We start from the raw sequence: 14329 nt of genomic DNA on the forward strand, positions 1-14329 counted from the left end.
TCACCAAGTGGATCGAGGCTAAACCAATCAAGAGCCTTGACGCCGGTACTGCTGTTAGCTTCATCAGGGAACTAATATTCAGATATGGAGTCCCGCACAACATCATTACGGATAATGGGTCGAACTTTGACTCAGAGGAATTCAGAGATTTCTGCAACTCCCAAGGCACACGGGTCGACTACGCTTCAGTCGCCCATCCGCAGTCGAATGGACAAGCAGAGCGAGCTAATGGACTGATTCTTAAGGGATTGAAGCCTCGACTGATGCGTGATCTCAAACAAGCGGCTAGAGCTTGGGTAGACGAACTTCCCTCAGTGCTTTGGGGGCTGTGGACCACACCTAATTGGTCGACCGGAAGAACTCCATTCTTCTTGGTCTACGGAGCTGAAGCAGTCTTGCCGAGTGATCTTCTCCACAATGCTCCTCGAGTTGAAATCTACAACGAAGCAGAGGCTGAACAAGCGCGGCAGGACGCAGTCGACCTTTTAGAGGAAGAAAGGGAGATGGCTCTGATCCGGTCGACCATCTACCAACAAGATTTGCGTCGTTTCCACGCCAGAAATGTGAGAGGTCGAGCCTTCCAGGAAGGGGATTTAGTTCTCTGAGTGGATCAGCACAAACCACACAAGCTTGCTCCTTCTTGGGAAGGCCCCTTCATCGCCACCAAGGTTCTCCACAACGGGGCGTACCGTCTTTACAACGTCGAGCATAATATCGACGAGCCCCGAGCTTGGAACGCGGAGTTACTCCGCCCATTTTACACTTAAGTTTATCACTCGGAAGAGTTGCAATAAAGTACTTCTGTAGTCCATGGACCTCAAAATAATAGTGTCAAAGTTCCTCCATAATTTCTGTCACTTTTTATTTTTGTCCAATAAAATTCCCCCTCAGTGGGTGACTTAGCCGCGAATCCGTTTCGCCTAAGTTTATAAAAATCCTACCGAGTGAAGAGCAATCCTCTCACTCGGGGGCTTAGCTGCAGCCCTGTGCTCGCCTAAGTTTATAAAAATCCTACCGAGTGAAGAGCAATCCTCTCACTCGGGGGCTTAGCTGCAGCCCTGTGCTCGCCTAAGTTATAAAAATCCTACCGAGTGGTAAGCCAGCCTTCCACTCAGGGGCTTAGCTGCAGTCCAAGCACTCGCCTAAGTTTATAAAAATCCTACCGAGTGAAGAGCAACCCTCTCACTCGGGGGCTTAGCTGCAGCTCTGTGCTCGCCTAAGTTGTAAAAAATCCTACTGAGTGAAGAGCAATCCTCTCACTCGGGGGCTTAGCTGCAGCCCTGTGCTCGCCTAAGTTATAAAAATCCTACCGAGTGGTAAGCCAGCCTTCCACTCGGGGGCTTAGCTGCAGTCCAAGCACTCGCCTAAGTTTATAAAAATCCTATCGAGTGAAGAGCAACCCTCTCACTCGGGGGCTTAGCTGCAGCTCTGTGCTCGCCTAAGTTGTAAAAAATCCTACTGAGTGAAGAGCAACCCTCTCACTCGGGGGCTTAGCTGCAGCTCTGTGCTCGCCTAAGTTATAAAAATCCTACCGAGTGGTAAGCCAGCCTTCCACTCGGGGGCTTAGTTGCAGTCCAAGCACTCGCCTAAGTTATAAAAATCCTACCGAGTGAAGAGCAATCCTCTCACTCGGGGGCTTAGCTGCAGCCCTGTGCTCGCCTAAGTTATAAAAATCCTACCGAGTGGTAAGCCAGCCTTCCACTCGGGGGCTTAGCTGCAGTGCAAGCACTCGCCTAAGTTATAAAAATCCTACCGAGTGAAAAGCAACCCTCTCACTCGGGGGCTTAGCTGCAGCTCTGTGCTCGCCTAAGTTGTAAAAAATCCTACCGAGTGAAGAGCAACCCTCTCACTCGGGGGCTTAGCTGCAGCTCTGTGCTCGCCTAAGTTGTAAAAAATCCTACCGAGTGAAGAGCAACCCTCTCACTCGGAGGCTTAGCTGCAGTCCAAGCACTCGCCTAAGTGATAAAAATCCTACCGAGTGAAGAGCAACCCTCTCACTCGGGGGCTTAGCTGCGGCCCAGTGCTCGCCTAAGTTATAGAAATCCTACCGAGTGGTAAGCCGGGCTTCCACTCGGAGGCTTAGCCGCAGCCCAGTGCTCGCCTAAGTGGACTAAAGAACAAGTCGATTGCAGTAAAGGCGCCTTGCTTTGAACCTGCAAAATACATTTCGATCCAAAGGCAATCATATTCAAGCAGCAAATTCAAGTTTGGATCGATATCTAAAGGAACCGAGAGTGCTCAGGCGTTAAGCCTATTAAGGTTTATCGGTTACAATTCCACTCGGCATACCGAGGCAAATTTAAAGCGTCGAGCCAGAAGAAGTTTTTTACCCCTCCTGTGGAGGGCTGGAAGGTGCAACAAATTCATCAAGGTCAATTCCGTCGGCGATCCGAGTGGCAGCTGCAAGGAAAGTTTCCATAAAGGACCCGAAGTCGTGTTTCTTGGTGTTGGCCACCCGAAGAGCCGCCAGCTTCTCTTCTCGCGCATCTTTACAGTGGACTCGGGCCAGACACAGAGCAACATCTGCACCACACCGAGCCGAGGACTTCTTCCATTCCTGCACTCGACCAGGGATCGTGTTCAAGCGAGCCATCAGCGACTCAAGGTCATTCTGAAGTGTCTCCTCAGGCCAGAGCGTCGAGTCGATGCGAGATGTGGCGGCCTTCAGCCTTGCGAGATAGTCCACGACAGCTGCAACACGAGACTCCAGTCGGAAAACATCCATGGCAACTTCGTCGTTCACCGGAGAATTGACGGGGTCGAGGTTTGGCTCCAGTCGGCTGGTTTCTTCTTCAAAGTTTTGACAAAATTCTGCAAGGATGATCACTAAGTCAAGGAGATGGTCGAATGGAAAAACCACAATTGGAAATGTTCGCCAAGCATAGGGGTTTACCTTCAAGCATAAGAAACAGCTTCTTGGCAAGACCACTCAGGAAGGCCTCCAGATCAGTTTTCTTCCCAGTCAATTTGCTGACTTGGTCGGTCAGGGCAGCTTTATCAGTTTTCAGTCGACTGATCTCCTTGTTGGCGATCCCAAGAGCAGCTTTCAGATTGGTATTGTCTTGTTCAAGCTTGGTGACTGAAGCTAACTTCTCGTCAGCAAGCTTGATCTTCTCAGCTAGTTCAAGGTCTTTCTTCTGCTGGGCCTCCCTTACCTTACCTGCAAGTCACAGCAAGATCAGATTCTGAAACAAGCAAGGGGAAAAGCAGTCGTCAGGGTCTCACCAAACATACCTTCGGTCTCCTCCTTTGCCTTTGTCAGCTTTTCCTGAACCAGCTTCAGGCTCAGCTCGAGTTGAGTGTGCTTGTTTTCCAGCTCAGAGTAGCAAGCCACAAGATCACAAGAGTTCTGCGAAGATCCAATCGACTAAATGTCAAATGTAATTCACTTCCGAGTGAAAAAGGAAAAAACACACGTTTCTAAGACTACAGCCGAATACAAGCATTCGACCGTAGTCTCGGGGACTACACCCAGTGGGTGCACTCAGCGTGCCCCCACTAATTCTGTTGAAGACAAAGTCGACCAGTCGACCTCAAAAAAAACGAGATGTATTCTTTAAGATTGTGATCAACTGCAAGCAGTCGACCACAGTCTCGGGGACTACACCCAGTGGGTGCACTCAGCGTGCCCCCACCGGTTCGTGAAATCCAGTCGACATAGTCGACTGACAGAAAGATTGACATCATAAAGCCTAAGGCCGACTGCCAGCAGTCGACCTTAGCCTTGGGGACTACACCCAGTGGGTGCACTCAGCGTGCCCCCACCGGTTCGTGAAATCCAGTCGACATAGTCGACTGACAGAAAGATTGACATTATAAAGCCTAAGGCCGACTGCCAGCAGTCGACCTTAGCCTTGGGGACTACACCTAGCGGGTGCACTCAGCGTGCCCCCGCTCACACGGAGTTTAATCGACACACCCACTGGGTGACTACTATAAAGTCCGGAAAGGAAAATTTTTTTGGTAGCATATCCAACAGAACAAACAGTGGTCGACTGACCTGAACATTGCCTTGAAGGGCAGAACTGGCGTCATAAGCTGCCTGGCTCGCATCCCGGATGGTCTTCAACTGCTCCATCATGATACCCGCCTGGCGTATCGCTTCCTTCGCCGCGCCAGCTTGGTCCTCCGGGACGTGGTGCATTGTGAAGAGGGAGGGCTGCTGAGCACTCGTCAATGGATCTGCGAAGGACACCGTGTGTCGAGTGGTGTTCCCTTCCTCCGCAGTCGGAATCTCAGGCGCCGTCACATCCTGAGGCACCTTACTGGCGGACGCTTTCCGACTCCTCCTGCGCTTCAGTGGTTCTTCATCCTCATCATCATCAGGGAGATCGATAACAACATTGGGTGGAGCTATGGAGAAGAATCAGGATCTGAGATCGCGAGTCAGTCGACTAAGAACGGCGTTAAGAATACAGTACCTGGTTTCGAAGTTGCTGCATCCTCCATCTCGTGGTCATCAGCCCGAGCTGAGGTTTCAGAAGTAGCAGCACTACAACTCCAAAGGATCAGTCGACTAACTTCAGCGTCGACCAGAGACAAAGTTCACACAAAATAAGAAGACTTAAGCAGCACGGTTACCCTGATATGGTGGGGATGGACACCTTCATCTTCGGCAGGAGCTTGATCGGCTTCGACGAGGCCGCCCTAGGCTGCTTCGGCGCCTTTTCAGTCGGCACCGGAGAGGTGGTCCGAGGACGCTTGGTCGACTGAGCGACGGTCGCAACCCCCTTACCACGTTCAGTCGAGGGGTCGTGGACAAGCTTCGACCGCCTTTCTGAGCGCGGTGGTACGACCTCCTCCTCCTCTTCTTCCTCGTCTTCAACGTCATCTTCATCACCGCCATCATCGTCATCATCATCATCGCCCTCTGCAACGTCCGAGTCCCATTCCTCCTCGTCCTGGCTCTCGCCCCCACTTGCCTCACCCTCCTCAGTCGGAGTTTGTGCCCCATTGGGCATCGAGTACAGCTCGGTGAGGGCCTAGAAGATATCAAGACAAGAATCAGTCGACCAGTCGGCAGAGTAAACAGAAACGAATGCGACAAGAACGCAGTGGGGAGCAGAGCAAGTGTACCTTGTTTGGATCGCTGTGGTGGTCGAGTGGAGGAATCCTTCTGGCTCCGCGTGGGTTGTCCTTGTTCCCGGTGACGGCTACCATCCATCATTCCAGAGTGACATTGTCGACTGCTTCTGGATGGACTCGAGTCTCGTCTTCAGTCCCACAGTACAACCACATGCAGTGGCTCCGGAACTGAAGGGGCTGGATGCGACGCCTGAGGAAGACCTCCAGGAGGTCCATGCCCGTCACTCCCTCCCGAACCAACTGCACCACGCGCTCCATCAACATCTTCACGTCAGCTTTCTCCTCTGGAATCAACTTCAGAGAGGATGGCTTGTTCACTCGGTCCATGGTAAACTGTGGGAGTCCACTCGACTGCCCCGGCGTCGACTGGTCCTGGCAGTAGAACCAGGTCGACTGCCAGCCTCTGACTGACTCGGGGAAGGTTATGGGCGGGAAAGTGCTCTTATTCCTCACCTGGATGCCCAGACCCCCACACATCTGGACGACTCGGGTCCTTTCATCGCCTGGGCTCGCTTTCTTCACGGTCTGAGAGCGACACGTGAATATGTGCTTGAATAAACCCCAGTGCGGTCGACAGCCCAGGAAACCCTCACACATGGACACGAACGCGGCAAGATAGGCAATAGAGTTTGGGGTAAAGTGGTGGAGCTGTGCTCCAAAGAAATTCAAGAAGCCATGGAAGAAAACACTCGGCGGCAAGGAAAATCCACGATCTACATGGGTGGCCAAGAGCACACACTCACCCTCTTCTGGCTGGGGCTGCCACTCCTTCCCCGGAAGCCTCGCAGCTCCATGAGGGATCAAACCCTCGTTGGCCATGTCGAGGAGGTCATTCTCTGTGATGGTTGACTGGATCCAGTCTCCTTGGACCCAGCCCTTCGGCAGGCGGGATCTGGACGAGGACCCTCCGCGGGTGGTAGATCTCCCCTTTGCCTTCTCCGACACCGACACCTTCTTCGCACGTTCCAGCGCCGCCGTCTTCTCCTTGGCCATGGTTGCCGGCGAGATGCGCGAAGGGAAGTGGTGCGGGGGCGAGAGCGAGCACGCTGGGCGGAGGAGAAGGAAGCAGAGAGAGAGAGAGAATGCTGAGGCACAGCACAGGAATCCTCACCGGGCGCATTTATAAGGTCCCTTCCGAGTGGATGACATGTGGGCCCGGTCGATCTAATCATATCAGGAACAGTTATGCAAACGGGATACGTGGCGGATAAAGCGGCGCGGAGATCGAGGCGTCTATGTCCTGTCCCATCCGAACGCCGCGGTCCGCTCCACTTCGCGCGCGTCCCCAAATTTCGCATCCCGCGGAATCCGCGAACGGCAGATCAGTCTGTCAGACGCGGAGTTTCCTGCGATCCGTCGCTCGGGGATCGTCGAAGCCCGAAATATCACTCGACAAAAGAAGAGAATGGATCAAGTCGACTGAAGACAACTTGCTCACTGTCGACGAAGAGGTTCTTTGGTCCAGAACAACGCACAACCAGAGCGCAAAGGTTAATCGGAAACGACATCAAATCCTTCTTCACTCGAAGCCTCAATCCATTCGGGGGCTAATGATGGGGTTATGTACCTAGGGTAGGGTCATGGACCTGATCCAAGTAACTTACCCCAGGACATCCTTAGAAGAGGTCGTCTTCCAGTCGACCAACGAGGACACACTCGACTGGCCTGAAGGACTCGACCACGAAGACTCACTCGACCACCAGGAGGTCAAGAGGCACTCCGCACTGCAGCGGCCTGTAATTAAGTAGCCTTTATGATAGTAAAGACACTTTATGTGGGGCGTTACCAGTAACGCCCCAGACTTAACTCACCTTAAACCCTCTCCTACGTGGGCTGGCTGGGGTCCTGGCGCACTCTATATAAGCCACCCCCCTCCACAGGCAGAGGGGTTCGGCATCTTGTAACTCATATACTCATAATCCACTCGACCGCCTCCGGGCTCCGAGACGTAGGGCTATTACTTCTTCCGAGAAGGGCCTGAACTCGTACATCCCTTGTGTTTACAACCTCTCCATAGCTAGGACCTTGCCTCTCCATACCTACCCCCCACTCTACTGTCAGGCTTAGAACCACGACAGCAGGCGCCCAAAAACGTGCGCCCAAAAAGCAGACAGTGTAAATTGTGAAGCGCGCGCAATCCGGCGCCCCAAATATGAAGCGCGCGATAGTGTTTTTCAGCGCGCGCCCAAAAACTTTTAGAGCTACAGCTTCTGCTGGAGCAGTCCGGCGCCCAAAAAAACAAACTTTTAGCGCGCGGAGCTCTTTTTGTGCGCCTGTTGGAGATACTCTAAGGGTGGATCATGCTTACGTCTGCAATGTTGGTGAGGGCGTTAGCTATCCATCCATGATCCATTAACCCCATATGAAAGAAAAATTAACAGGTACAATTGAAAATCTCAATGTTAAGGTGCCTCAAGTTGATGGTTCTGCATCTAATGGAAACAGAGGTGTCGGTGTCGGTGTAGCTGGCGGGTGTGACACCAGAGTGTTGGGGTGAGTCTAGTCTAGCCGCGGTTCTGCGCTACTTGGGGTACGCTGCAACTTTGTTCCAAATTTTGTCTCCAAATGAAATGCATGTCACTCTGTGTTCGACATAGTATGTAATTCTACCTTTTTGGTTTTTTAGGGTGATGTTTTTGGTCATTTCTTGGAGTGTTGCTAGCGTGTTTCTAATAGCAGGCCCCCAAAAAATATAGCGGGGACGTAGAGGAGTAGCTGTGAAGCTGCTTATATGCAGCGGCAATTCAACTTTCAGCTTTTAGTTTCTCGCTCTCAACTGCCTCCCCTGCCGTGCTCGCTCTCTATCCACCCATCGTTGCTCAAGAGCATGGCCACCCCCTTCAGGCTCACGTACAACACAATGTCAGATGCGGCGGCCCGAAGCAAGGTGAAACTCTCCATTCATGAACGTTTTTCTCAGGTTCTAAGCCCTTGGTTGTGACTACGAATTTGCGTGGACTCGATGTTATGTGTGAGATTAACGCGGTATGCACTTGAGGTCAGGGCTGAGGAGGTAGAGAGGCAAAGACTGATCCATTTTGTACACAATAAATTTCCTCTATTTTTCCTTAAATTCTCTCTACACCTTTATCTTGGTGCTAGTTTTGATCTGATATGCACTGCTCTATTCCGCTGGTCCGATGGTCCCTCTGCAGACACCTCAAATTTAAGTTGCCTTCCGTCTTAGGAAATCCATGGAGTTCAGCTTTCTGTACGGCCACTCCACTTGCCGCGGATGAGGTGCTTACACATGCCTCCCAGTCACAACAGATTGCACTGCTTTAAGCCATTGTAATTTTCATCACTTTCTCTCGCTCTAGATCCATGACCCTATTTATGTTTGTTTGGCTGCTATCACAATCCTACCAACATACTAGGCAAGGGGGTAGATGACCAAGGTTACATACATATTTGCTAAGGCGTGTCATGCTTACATGAGGGAAGGTTGATGAGCTTATTAGTTGGTGTAGAAGACTATGTGATGCAACTCATTGGTGAGCTTATTACATGTGATGTCTTGCTTGACAAGCCAACTAACCGTACAATATCTCTAGTAGTTAATCTATACAAGGCTAGAGATCATTGGAAGATCAATCAGAGATAAGTACAGATATATCACATTCAACACCCCCCGCAGTCGAAGCGTCGGCGTCAGTGATGCAAAGACTAGAATGAAATCCTGGAATGCAGCGGTTGGCAACCCCTTGGTCATAATGTTGGCGAACTGTTCGGTAGTCGGTACATGAAGGACACGGAGTTGACCCAACTGAACTTTCTCGCGCACAAACTAAACATCCAGTACAATGTGGTTGGTGTGCTTGTGTTGCACCTGATTGGCCGCAAGGCAGGTGGCCGACACATTATCACAAAAGACCACTTTAGCCTTCGGAAGTAAAACCAGAAGTTCACCAAGCAGGTGACACAACCAACAAGTATCGGCAACGACATTGGCAACAACATGGTACTCAACCTCGGCACTCGAGCGGGAGACGGTAGGCTGCCGCTTAGAGGACCACAAGACAAGGGAGTCACCGAAGAAGACACAATTTTCAAATGTGGATCGCTGGGTGTCAGGACAACCAGCACAATTCGCATCCATGTAAGCAAGAAGCTCGGTGGAGGCGAAGGCGCAGAGATGAAGAGCCTAGGTTGGCATGCCAGGAATGTACCATAGAATGCGCTTGACCAGAGACCAGTGAGCATCACGCGGCGAGTGCATGTGCAATCAAACTTGCTGCACCGCAAACTGAATGTCTGCTCTGGTGAGCGTGAGGGTAGACCCGGGCATGGGCAGCCCGGCCCGACGATCCGGCCCGAGCCCGGCCCGAAAAACCCAGGCCGGGCCGGGCCGGGCTTGACATTCGGGCCGGGCTCGGGCTTTGTTTTGTAGCCCGAAAGATAGTTCGGGCCGGGCTCGGGCTTTAATTTTTCTGTATTTCGGGTCGGGCTTTCGGGCTTCGAGCCGGGCTTGCACGTGCACGTACTAAAAAACAGCATTCGGGCCGGGCTTTCGGGCTTCGGGCTTGATTTCGGGCCGGGCTCGGGCTTGAAAATATGGAGTATTTCGGGCTTCGGGCCGGGCTCGGGCTTAAGAAATGAAGTTCGGGCTTTTACAAGCCCGGCCCGAAACCCGGCCCGGCCCGACGTTTGCCCAGGTTTAGCATGAGGTACTGAAGTGCATCAACAATACTGCGGTAGAGAGCGGCATCAGTGGCAGGCTGTCCAGCTGTGGCTGAGAGCTTCAGCTTGACCTCAGCAGGCGTGGTGGCCGGCTTGCAGTCGGTCATGCCAGCATGGTCCAACAGGTCAAGAGCATATTGCCCTTGATGGAGGAAGAACCCAGAGGCATCGCGTCACACATTACGCCGACAAAAAAATCCTAAATTTTAAGAAATATTTATACAATGTAAAACATCTATTTGCTGAATTCAACAATTTTGACTGTGAATTTTTAAAAAGTTCATGATTTAAAAAACAATTCATGAATTTGAGAAATGTTAATAAATTTAAGAAAAAAGTTCATAATTTCTTATACAAAGTTCATTGGGTTTGAATACGGTCAAAATTTGAAAAAAGTTGTGATTTTTAGGGAAAAAGTGTTATAAAACATCATATAAGTAAGAAAGTTCAAGAATTCGTAAAAAGTTCAAAATTTGGAAAAAGTTCACGATTTTGATAAAACATTCAGGAATTGGAGAAAAGTTGATGGATTAAAAATATTCTTGAATTCAAAAAATGTTCTTGAAGTTGGTAAAAGTTCACCAATTTAGAAAGAAAAGAAAAGAAAAGAAGGAAAATGAAAATACCTAACGAAAATTTGGTAATAAACAAACTCGAAAACCAGCCCAGAAACCAAAAGATTCCCAAAACCGATAGTGGGATCGTGTTATGGGCTGGCCTATTTAGCTACCAATGAAACACAGGTGGGTGCCAATTAGGATAATACACTATAACTAGCAGAGTGGGCGCCAATTGGCAAAATCACTAGTTAAAAAGTATCCCTGGCAAAGGTCACTCCCATCTTTTCGGATTGCGAGAAGTGGCGCACTACAGGTGTGCCATTTGTCACAAACCGGGTGTTCCCTTTTTTTAGATTCGTTTATTCAAAATGTTTTATCTATTAAACCATGCTTCTAAATCCCAAACAGTTTTCGCCGTTGGATTTCTGGTGTCCAGATCTCGAAACTAGATCATATGTTAATAGGTTTTAATGAACTCTTTTTTCACAAAAAAACCGGGGAAAACTGGAAAAATAAGCCCGAGCTGGAAGAGCGGTTTCCCCCCACTTTTTTCCCTTTTCAAAGAGGCACAACTGTGCCTCTAGCGGAAGCACACTTGTTCCCGTGCAGTAGAAAAGAAAAAAGAAAACATGGCCTTTTCTTTTTCGAGTCTCCCGCGAGAAGCAAACCTCTGCCTCCGCGAGAAGCAAATCCGTGCCTCTAACAGAAGCACAAAAAAAAGAAAGCAATTATTTTTTCTGACAGGGACTCGCGGAAGCAAAATCTGTGCCTCCACGAGAAGCAAATATGTGCCCCCCCCTAGAAGAAACGAAAAAAATACGTTTTCCCTCTTTTTCGAGAGGAAAACCTATGCCTCTTGCCGAAATAAGTCTGTGCATCCACGAGAAACAAATATGTGTCTCTCATAAAACACGGTTTTTAGTGCAATGCAATTTCTAGATCGCCAAGATGTGCCTAGGGAACTGGACTGGACATTTCCAAACCAGTTCGAACCAACAGAGTTTACGCCCACTAACCCTAAAAACAGAGTTTAGGCCCGGGCCTCAACAACACGGTTTAGGGCTAGTCGACACTCACCCGACCACCACACAAGTCAAGCGGGCCTCTGCCCTTCCTCCTCCCGTCGCAGTATTTCTTGGCCCATTCCTCTCCCTTTCCCAACCCCCTCCTAGCTAGGGTTTTACTTTTCCCTCCGCTAAGGTTTTACCCACGAGCGACCCACCATGATGGTCGCCGAGCTGCAGGCGGAGCTGCCCCGCGACTAGCTTGAGGAGCACAAGATCGAGGTGATCCTACATTCCACCCCTAGTCGCCATCATTTCCCATCTCATCTTCATAGCCACCACCATCATCACTGTAGCCATCCATCTCCAAGTTAGTCATACTTGTAACCGGCATATCGCAATCGGCAACTATTGTAAGACATATTATCTGTCAATCATTCATCTTTATGTCATCTTCAATAACTTCATCTTGCGATCCGATCGCCATGTGTGAGGAATTCAGTAAGGCAATGGGTTTAGGCACGACCTTGCAACCCGATGTATCTGTGCCAAGGATCATGGGAATGACTTCATATGATTGACGTTATTTGTATGTGTCCGATTGTAATGGAACCGTCTCTTGTCTTGTTCTCGTTCTAAGGCCCCACAGGTACCCAAGATCCTGTAGATCGATCAAGGAGAAGGTAAAGAGAAAGGAGTTCGCGGAACACTATCCTGAATAGAAGTGAGAAAAAGGGGTTAGTACGTTAGAGGAAATCTATTCCTTAGGGATGAATGAGGTGTAGCCATTAAACTCCCAATGCTTTTATATGAATGTTTATTCCTAATGCAGCAATAAGGGCCATCGGTTGGACAACTGACTCTTGATGCATGTTTGTCTCGCCTCCAGTTGCTCGGCGAGCTAGGCACCATGCCCCCTTGTGACCAGTTATGCGGAGGCCTTCGGTGATGTATAATCCCCAAGTCTCTGGTCTCTCCCTTGGCCCTTTCGCTTGTGTAATATGAAATCTAGGTCCTACCCTAGGTCCTCGTGAGGTGAGTGGGTTATAGTTGAGCCAGTTGAGGAGGAAAAGAGGCAAAATTGATCTAGTTTTTACACAGTGAAATTCCTCTTCGTACACCCTTTTCAGTTACTATGTGGTCTACGGTGGTTTAGTTTCGCCAGATATGTACTGATATCTTATCTCCTCAGCTTGTACATTACTATTGTCCCTAAGTCCCCTCGCAAATACGAGAATATTGTATCCTTCTATGCCCATATGTTCTTCTAGAGATGGCGTGTTTCCAGATGCACCCCATTCATATTTCATAGTGGATTGCATTGATCGAACCCATCTTTATTGTCAGTCCACTATCTCTCCCGGGAGCCTCGACCTTGTTTGTGCTTCTTTGGGTACTTGTACTAACCTGATATCATAATTAAAGGTTACAAGGAGACTACAGAGAGTAGTGCATCCTTTATAAGGTCCAATCATGCTTACACTTATGTATGTTGGTGAGTGCATTAGCTACCCATCCATTATGATTCGGACCAAGCCCTAGAGACTGCTTTGTATCTCAACCTTTATTTCTCTTTCTCCAAAGAGGTTTGGCTACACATGTGTGCTCTGTTTCATTGTCCCTGCTAACCCTAGCCTCTACACTCAATACTCATTTACCAAGCTTTTGGGAGATGGTGCATTCGGAGCCAATACTAAAATACATAACCACGCCGAATGCTATAGGAGCGAAATGCTGGAATATTCAGTGACAACACCTCCCACTCCTTAGAGTCGCAGGTGGCATCCAATATTACAAATCACATGTCACCCTTGTTTCCATTGATCTAATAGCCTAGTTCTTTGTTTCTTCTTTGTACCCTATGTTCTCACTTTTCAAACCCTTCTAGGTTGTAAAACTTATCCCTAGGTTAATTAACTTTAAACTAAAATTAATATACTATCTAGAACAATAGAAAATCTCAAAGAAAAAAGAAGTTCACGAGAAGAGACGACTGGGAACAAATCCCCGGCTAAAGTGTATCAGTAGCATGTGTTTGCACGCGCTACTGCTATACCTACTTAGCAGTAGCGCTTTGGATAGAGAGCGCTACTGGTAGTTACTAGCAGCGCGCCTCTCTACCCGCGCTACTACTATTGTTACATATTTTTTTGTTTTATGTCGTATTCATATGCCATTATACAAGTTTTCATACAGTAGCAATTTAGGGATTGTTTTTACATCAGAATGAGTTATTACATCATTGGGTGAAAGAATGGATCCATCCACTTGAAACTAAACCGCGGTTCTTTCACCCAATGACATAATAACTCATCATCATCATCATCATTAACAACTTATCATCATAATACATCATTGTCATATAGCAACTCCTCATGATCATCATTAACAACTTATCATCATTACACGTTGAAGAAGAAGAAGTCAAGCTTAATTACGAAAAAAACACTTTGCGTCATTGCGTACCATTTCAGCATTGAAGGTCTCCTGGAGCTTAATGCTGAAGCACGGACCTTCTACCAAGTGAGGCCTGTCGCAGAAACCCTGGTTGTCGCCGCACCAGGAGCACTCCGCGAGACTTTCGTCGTCTGATGACATTTCCTATGTTTATAATTCAAAGATTAAACTTCTAAAATTCAATATATATACTACAAAAATTAAATTAGATTATTATTATTTAGCACGGGTTGACTATCGGTCTATCGAGTCTTTTTTTGAAAACTCTCAGCTCACGTGGTGTATATATTTGAATGTTTGTGATGGTCTCTCCTTCCTTTGTCCTCCAGTGCATTAAACCAAAATGTCTATCACACGGGAACGAAGGAGACGTGACCCCCATGACAACAGTCGGCATTCTTCTTCTCTTATATATGGTGGACACACTCCCTCACTGATTTGTCGACCGTCGGTGATGGTTGTTACTCCTCCTTCCCCTAGTGCATAACAAAGGTCTAGCACAAGGAGAAGAAGGAGAAACGACCCCCACGACAACAGTCAGGA

Source organism: Triticum aestivum, chromosome 3B, assembly GCF_018294505.1.
Source record: "Triticum aestivum cultivar Chinese Spring chromosome 3B, IWGSC CS RefSeq v2.1, whole genome shotgun sequence".
Lineage (NCBI taxonomy): Eukaryota > Viridiplantae > Streptophyta > Magnoliopsida > Poales > Poaceae > Triticum > Triticum aestivum.